Source organism: Gossypium hirsutum, chromosome D12 (genome assembly GCF_007990345.1).
Source record: "Gossypium hirsutum isolate 1008001.06 chromosome D12, Gossypium_hirsutum_v2.1, whole genome shotgun sequence".
In the NCBI taxonomy this organism is placed as follows: domain Eukaryota; kingdom Viridiplantae; phylum Streptophyta; class Magnoliopsida; order Malvales; family Malvaceae; genus Gossypium; species Gossypium hirsutum.
The window spans coordinates 31,700,019-31,709,542 of NC_053448.1; positions in this window are offsets into that span (position 1 = coordinate 31,700,019).

Consider the following 9,524-nt stretch of genomic DNA (forward strand, 5'->3'; position numbering starts at 1 on the left):
GATCTACAAATAAATAAGAAATGGGGGATCTTTACCTTATGTTATTTTCTTTCCAAGGTTATTTTAGGATTATGATCTATTAGGATTTTTAAATTTTCACATAATAAAACAAGAGATGGGAATCATGAATAAAAATGAAATTTTTTATAATAAGAAGTGTGGCAATAGATATATACATATCTAGGATTGGATCTAGAAAGAGCTTGGTACTTGAGCAGTCAAATTGACTCACCTCCTCTTTTATAAAATCCTATCTGGTGTATAGTATCAATTCACTTTTAACAATGAGGACATTGTTCATCTTAAGTAGGGGGATCATGTAACACCCCGAACCCGAGTCCGACACCGGAGTCGAACACGAGGTGTTAACAAACTTTGAAAAATTTCCAGACACTTCCCAATCTGTATACTAGTCGCTTTAAAAATCATATTTTGAGCTTCACAACTCGAAAATCAGTTTCGTGATTTTTCCCTAAAACTAGACTCATATGTCCATCTACATATTTTTTTCTAGAATTTTTGATCGGGCCAATTAGTACAGTTTATTAGTTAAAGTCTCCCATGTTACAGGAATCGACTACCCTGACCTTTGCGCATTACGACTTGGATATCTCCTTGTACAGGGCTCCAATACTGATGCCGTTTATTTCTGTAGAAACTAGACTCAAAGAGGAATCTATAAATATATGATATGACTCCTAATTATCTCTGGTTAATTTATAATCAATTTCCAAAGTCGGAACAAGGAATCCAGAACCCGTTCTGGCCCTGTCTCACGAGAACCTGAATATCTCTTAACATTCTGTCCATCTGATTGTTTCGTTACTTTCCTATGAAAGTAGATTCTTCAAGGTTTGTTTACATAATTTATTCACTATTTAATTCCATTCCTACTATTTTTAGTGATTTTTCAAATCTACGTCACTGATGCTGTCAGCATCTACCTTTAAGGTAGGCTTTACCTATTTCATGGTTCAACTAGCCCTTTTTGCATACATAGCACAATTTATGAAAGTGATTAACCATCCCCGTGGCCAATCCTTGTCAAGCATATCCACACCAAATGATTATAACATTATACTCAAACACGTATAAGCCATTTTCGCATGGCTATCCAAAACTTACACATCACATAAAGTACTCGAAAAACAACAATGGGTCGTCCTATACATGCCATATCAAAATTCAACCAAAAGAGTACCCAAAAGAGCCTTTGATAGTGTGGGCGACTTCGACTTCAAGATCCCGAGTCCGAAAGCTGGAGAACCAAAAATCTATAAAACAGAGGAGCAATGGAACGAAGTAAGCAATTTATGCTTAGTAAGTTTTGAGCAAGAAATTCCAGCATAACGAAAGCATATCACACATTTAGCTAAACGGAATATTTCATAATACACAATTTTTCCGATATCAAACTTACTTCACAACGTTAACCCTTATGTACATACACAAAAGACCAACTTAGCCGAAGGCCGGTAGCTCGTTCATCAACTAAGCGAATATTTATTTGTAAGGGCTCGATTAAATTCAACACATACGTAACATATCCCAATATTGGGATGTTTTTCGAGTATTAGCTGGAATTTTACAGCAAGCTCATTCATTACCAAAATCACGTACCTTCGGAATTTAACCGGATATAGCTCCTCGTTCAAGTGCCTTCGGGACATAGCCCGGTTATAGTAACTCATACAATGCCTTCGGGACTTAACCCGGATTTTAAAACTCGCACGAATGCCTTCGGGACTTAACCCGGAATTAGTATCTCGCACAAAGGCCTTCGGGACTTAACCCGGAATTAATAACTCGCACAAATGCCTTCGGATCTTAGTCCGGATATAGTCACTTAGCACAAAGCCTTCGGGACTTAGCCCGGACAGCATTCAATTAATCATGCACATCTAACAATAATTCATGGCACATTCGTATTTCATTTTCATTTGCAAAACTCAAACACAAGGCACATATCATCCTTGCACATTCGGCTCAATAGCCACACATAGAGCATGATTTTCATTTGCTTAAAACATGATTTAATCACATCGTAATTTAAGCTCTCTTACTCAAGAACTTACCTCGGGTGTTGTCGAACGATTCCGCTAACTATTCGACCACTTTTTCCTTCCCTTTATCGGATCTATTTCCCCTTTGCTCTTGAGCTTAATTAAACAAATAAATTGATTTCATCATTTAGGCATCGAAAAGATGAACACAAGGCACTTAGCCCATATTTATACATTAGACATTAAAGTCACATACATGTGAAATCATGCATCAACACAACATATTAGCTAATTTTTCCCCCTTGGCCGAATATGCATGTCTATTTTTGGGGTCGATTTCAACACTTAATACACACATATACACACTAGTAAAGCATCCTCCCCCTTTCCATCAATTTAACACATGCATTGCTCATTAACATGCAAAGTTACATTCGGCCTTAGCACACAACTTGCTAGCCGATTCTTCTCCATTTAGCAACCAATGCACATATGTGCTCACACAAAAATGCTAAAAAGGAGGTTCAAGAATCATCAAGTCATCATCACATGCATCATTAACAAGCTTCATATTTAGCATGCAAGGGCATTAACACAACCTCCACCTAGGCCGAATTTTAACTCATCCTCTTGCCTCATCACCACCACATCAAACATCAACCAAGAATGATGCATCCATGGTCAAATGTCATTTCCATCACATAGCAAGATTTAGACCATGGGCTAGGTAGAACTCAAGCTAACAACTAAAACATGCATGCATCTCATGGAACATCATCAAACATACCTTAGCCTAGCTACATGCATGGCCGAACCTCTTAACCTTTCTTCTTCCTTCCTCCTTAAAATTATTGTTCAAGGATGAACCAAAGGATGAGAAAATTTTTTCTTTGTTTTTCTTTCTAGTTTCGGCAAGTATGAAGATGAGAAAAGGATGAACAAAAATTCTCTCCTTTCTTTTCTTTAGCTCACGGCAATGGGGGGGACAAACAACTACACACACATTTTTTTTTTGTATTCACCATACTCCTTATTTTATTTGTTTTATCCCAACATTTTATGACACAAATTAACATATTTTATTTGTGCCATACTTATGCCATAATTTCCATAAAAAAAATTGCACAATTGCTCATCATGCCCATCATGGCCGGCCACCTTGTTTTAAGGTGGGAAATTTGACATGCAAATCCACCTATTTCATACTATAAGTTTTTTGGCCACTACAAATTAGCCTATAGCATTTGCAAAAATTTTCACATGAGTCACATTTCAAAATTTCACTCACAATTGGCAAAATCAAAGCATGAAATTTTCACACATGCACTTTCACATGAAATAAACATAGGATATAACATCTAATTATTATTGTGACTCGGTTTACCGGTCCCGAAACCACTTCCCGACTAGGGTCAATTTTGGGCTGTCACAACTCTCCCCCACTTAAGAAATTTTCGTCCCCGAAAATCTTACCGGTAAATAGGTTTGCGTATCGTTCTTTCATCGAGCTCTCGGTCTCCCAAGTAGCTTCCTCGATCCCGTGTTTGAGCCATAACACCTTTACTAGCGGAACTCTTTTGTTTCGCAACTCCTTCACTTCACGAGCTAGGATACGCATCGGTTCTTCTTCATAGCTCATGTCGACTTGAATTTCAACCTCTGATGGGCTAATTATGTGCGATGGATCAGATCGATAGCGTCGAAGCATCGAAACATGAAAGACGTCATGAATCTTTTCAAGCTCAGGGGGTAAAATCAATCTATACGCAACCGGACCAACTCGTTCGGAGATTTCGTACGGCCCAATGAATCTTGGGCTCAACTTGCCCTTACGGCCGAACCTGAGTATCTTTTTCCAAGGTGAAACCTTAAGGAACACTTTGTCTCCCACCTGATACTCGATGTCTTTTCGTTTCAAATCTGCGTACGACTTCTGACGATCCGTGGCTACCTTCAGACTTTCACGGATTACCTTTACTTTCTGTTCAGCATCTTTAATCAAATCAACTCCGAAAATTTTACTTTCACCGAGCTCGGTCCAAAACAATGGTGTACGGCATTTACGACCGTACAAAGCCTCGTAAGGTGCCATCTTAATACTTGATTGAAAACTATTGTTGTAAGCGAATTCAATCAAAGGTAAATACCGTTCCCATGAACTACTGAACTCGAGGATGCAACATCTCAACATATCCTCAAGTATCTGAATTATCCGCTCGGATTGACCATCGGTTTGGGGGTGAAAAGCAGTGCTAAAATGCAGCTTGGTACCCAGAGCTTCTTGCAATTTCTTCCAAAATCGTGAGGTGAATCTCGAATCTCTATCCGACACGATAGAAACAGGTACCCCGTGTAATCTCACAATTTGAGAAACGTACAATTCAGCTAGTTTATCCAATGAAAAATCCGTACGTACGGGGATGAAATGAGCCGACTTAGTCAGTCTATCAACAACAACCCATATCGCATCCTTCTTACTTGCTGACAAGGGCAGTCCGGACACAAAGTCCATTGTGACTCGATCCCATTTCCACTCGGGTATCATGATCGGCTGGAGTAATCCTGAAGGCACTTGATGTTCCGCTTTCACTTGTTGACATATTAAACATCTCGAAACAAAGTCGGAGATGTCCCGTTTCATACCATGCCACCAAAATTGACGTTTCAAATCGTTGTACATTTTCGTACTCCCCGGGTGAATTGACATTCGGCTACAATGGGCTTCGTTCAGAATCATCGAAATGAGTTCCGAATTCCTTGGAACACACAAACGATTTCTGAACCTCAAACAATCATCATCATCAATTTGAAACTCTGATTCCTCGTTCGGAACACACTTAGCCCGTTTTGCAACCAATTCATCATCGACTTTCTGAGCTTCACGAATTTGGTGAGTCAATAATGGTTTAGCTTTTAATTCAGCTACTAACACATTGTCTGGTAGAACAGACAAATGCACGTTCATCGCTCGTAAAGCAAACAATGACTTCCGGCTTAAGGCGTCCGCAACCACGTTAGCCTTTCCCGGGTGGTAATCAATGACAAGCTCGTAATCTTCCAACAACTCAAGCCAACGTCTTTGTCGCAGATTCAAGTCTCGTTGAGTCATCAAATATTTGAGACTTTTGTGATCCGAAAATACATGGCACTTCTCACCAAACAGATAATGTCGCCATATTTTTAAAGCAAACACGATGGTAGCTAGTTCGAGATCATGGGTCGGATAATTCCTCTCGTGTGGCTTCAATTGTCTCGACGCATAGGCCACGACTCGACCTTCTTGCATCAATACGCAACCCAACCCAAGTAGGGATGCGTCACTATAAATGACAAACTCTTTACCTGATTCGAGTTGCACCAAAATTGGAGCTTCAGTCAAATGAGTTTTCAGTTGGTCGAAACTTTTCTGACATTTCTCCGTCCACTCGAACTTAACATCCTTTTGAAGTAGCTTCGTCATTGGTGTGGCTATCATCGAGAAACCTTTCACAAATCGTCGGTAATAACCGGCGAGCCCCAAAAAGCTCCGAACTTCAGTAATATTTCTCAGAGGTTTCCAGTCAAGTATGGCTGAAATTTTGTTCGGGTCAACACGAATACCTGACGCGGATACCACATGACCCAAGAAGCTAACCTCTCTTAACCAGAACTCACACTTACTGAACTTAGCATATAACTGCTTATCCCGCAAAATTTGCAGCACTAGCCTCAGATGCTCAGCATGTTCGGTCTCATCTCTTGAATAGACCAAAATGTCATCAATGAACACAACTACGAACCGATCCAAATACGGTCTGAAGATCCGATTCATCAAATCCATAAATACCGCAGGGGCATTAGTGAGCCCAAACGGCATCACTAAGAATTCGTAGTGACCATATCTCGTTCTGAAGGCAGTTTTGGGAATATCTGAATCTCGAATTCGCAACTGATAATAGCCCGATCTCAAATCTATTTTTGAGAACACTGAGGCTCCCTTCAGTTGGTCGAACAAATCATCGATGCGCGGCAACGGATATTTGTTCTTTATCGTCACTTTATTCTGCTGACGATAGTCAATGCACAACCTCATGGTTCCGTCCTTCTTTTTCACGAACAATACTGGTGCACCCTAAGGTGAGAAACTTGGTCGAGCGAAACCTCTATCCGTCAGTTCTTGCAACTGAGCTTTCAACTCCTTTAACTCGGTTGGTGCCATTCGATACGGAGCTATCGAAATCGGTGTAGTCCCAGGTACAAGCTCAATACCAAACTCTACCTCCCGAACAGGTGGTAAACCCGGTAATTCTTCCGGAAAAACATCCGGGTATTCACAAGCCACCGGCACAGATTCGGGTTTCTTTTCTAATTCTTTGTCATCAAGTACATACGCAAGGTATGCTTCGCACCCTTTTCTTACATATTTCTGTGCCAACATTGCTGATATTACAGCTGGCATCCCCTCCAAGTCCGCAGACTCAATTCGGATTACTTCGTTATTTGCGCACCTCAAATCAATAGTCTTGCTCTTGCAATTCACAACCGCATCATGCGCGGTCAACCAATCCAAACCAAGGATAACATCAAATTCATCAAACGGCAAAAGCATCAAGTCCGCCGGAAAACAGGAACCTCGAATTTCCAGGGGACATTTCTTACACACTTTGTCGACAAGCACGTAACGACCCAAGGGATTTGACACCCGAATTACGAACTCAGTAGACTCAATAGGTAAAGTCTTACTGGATGCTAAGGTTTCACATATGTAAGAATGAGTAGAACCGGGGTCAATCAAAGCAATTACATTAGTATCAAAGAGAGTGAATGTGCCGGTAATAACATCAGGCGAAGAACCATCCTCGCGGGCACGTATAGCATAAGCTCTAGCAGGCGCACGAGCTTCGGATCTGGTTATATCATCTCTAGATCCTCTCTGACCACCACCAGTATTGCTCGCATTTCCAGATGGTCTACCCCGAGCAGTGGTAGCACCCGGTCTCCCACTCTGATTTACATTCTGTTCCGACAACCTCGGGCAATCTTTAATGAAGTGGTCAACTGATCCGCATTTGTAACAGGAGCGGTCAGGGAATCTACAACTCCCCGAATGCCATTTACCGCAATATCGGCATTTCGTTCTGTCTTGACGTTCATTCCCAACACTGGCGACTGAAGTGCCTCGTGTACCTACAAGGGGTCGATCACGATCTCGTCTAAAAAAAGCCCGAAGTGCCTCTAAACTGGCCCGCATCATCCCGAAATCTCTTCGATGCCTGTTGAAGAGACCTTCCCGAGGATCTTTTACGAAACTCTCCAGTTCCCTCATCAACTCTTTGCTTTTCTTTTCTAAGCTCTTCGGCTTTACAAGCTCGTTCAACAAGTACCACGAACTCTCGTATTTCAAGAACGCCAACGAACATTTTTATATCTTCATTCAGCCCATCCTCGAAGCGTTTACACATAATAGCTTCGGACGAAACATATTCCCGAGCGTATTTGCTAAGTCTAACGAATTTTCGTTCGTAATCAGTAACCGACATGGAGCCTTGCTTAAGCTCAAGAAATTCCTTCCGTTTTTATCAACAAACCTCTGACTGATATACTTTTTCCGAAACTCAGTTTGGAAAAACTCCCAAGTTACTTGCTCTCGGGGCACAACGGAAGTCAGAGTACTCCACCAATAGTAGGCAGAATCACGTAGTAAGGAGATAGCACACTTTAGGCATTCATCGGGTGTACAAGATAGCTCATCGAGTACCCGGATAGTGTTGTCCAGCAAAAATTCAGCTTGCTCGGCATCATCGCTATCCATAGCCTTAAATTCAGTAGCCCCATGTTTTCGGATTCTATCAACTGGGGGCTTATTTGTCGGGAATGGAGGTTGTGGAACAGCCATATTAGTTCGAATGTATTGGTTGAACCAATCATTCATCACGCTATAGAATGCTTGTCTAGCTTCATCATTCGGATAACTAGCATTAGGTTGAGAGTCTGCCGGCACTGTCCCTTGTGCGGGAGCAGGCGCTACACTCTCAAGATCATCAGCTACCTCTCGGTCACGATCGGGATCCATTACTATAAATAAACACATTTACAATTGTCAGAAATCACCACACTATCAAGTAATCACATAAAATGGCATGTATAGCTAGACCCAACACATTACGGTAGTCCTAGAATCGACTAAACCGTAGCTCTGATACCAATAAAATGTAACACCCCGAACCCGAGTCTGACACCGGAGTCGAACACGAGGTGTTAACAAACTTTGAAAAATTTCCAGACACTGCCCAATCTGTGTACTAGTCGCTTTAAAAATCATATCTTGAGCTTCACAACTCAAAAATCAGTTTCGTGATTTTTCCCTGAAACTAGACTCATATGCCCATCTACATATTTTTTCTAGAATTTTTGATCAGGACAATTAGTACAGTTTATTAGTTAAAGTCTCCCATGTTACAGGAATCGACTACCCTGACCTTTGCGCATTACGACTTGGATATCTCCTTGTACAGGGCTCCAATACTGATGCCGTTTATTTCTATAGAAACTAGACTCAGAGAGGAATCTATAAATATATGATATGACTCCTAATTATCTCTGGTTAATTTATAATCAATTTCCAAAGTCGGAACAAGGAATCCAGAACCCGTTCTGGCCCTGTCTCACGAGAACCTGAATATCTCTTAACATACTGTCCATCTGATTGTTTTGTTACTTTCCTATGAAAGTAGTTTCTTCAAGGTTTGTTTACATAATTTATTCACTATTTAATTCCATTCCTACTATTTTTAGTGATTTTTCAAATCTACGTCACTGATGCTGTCAGCATCTACCTTTAAGGTAGGCTTTACCTATTTCATGGTTCAACTAGCCCTTTTTGCATACATAGCACAATTTATGAAAGTGATTAACCATCCCCGTGGCCAATCCTTGTCAAGCATATCCACACCAAATGATTATAACATTATACTCAAACACGTATAAGCCATTTTCGCATGGCTATCCAAAACTTACACATCACATAAAGTACTCGAAAAACAACAATGGGTCGTCCTATACATGCCATATCAAAATTCAACCAAAAGAGTACCCAAAAGAGCCTTTGATAGTGTGGGCGACTTCGACTTCAAGATCCCGAGTCCGAAAGCTGGAGAACCAAAAATCTATAAAACAGAGGAGCAATGGAACGAAGTAAGCAATTTATGCTTAGTAAGTTTTGAGCAAGAAATTCCAGCATAACGAAAGCATAGCACACATTTAGCTAAACGGAATATTTCATAATACACAATTTTTCCGATATCAAACTTACTTCACAACGTTAACCCTTATGTACATACACAAAAGACCAACTTAGCCGAAGGCCGGTAGCTCGTTCATCAACTGAGCGAATATTTATTTGTAAGGGCTCGATTAAATTCAACACATACGTAACATATCCCAATATTGGGATGTTTTTCGAGTATTAGCTGGAATTTTACAGCAAGCTCATTCATTACCAAAATCACGTACCTTCGGAATTTAACCGGATATAGCTCCTCG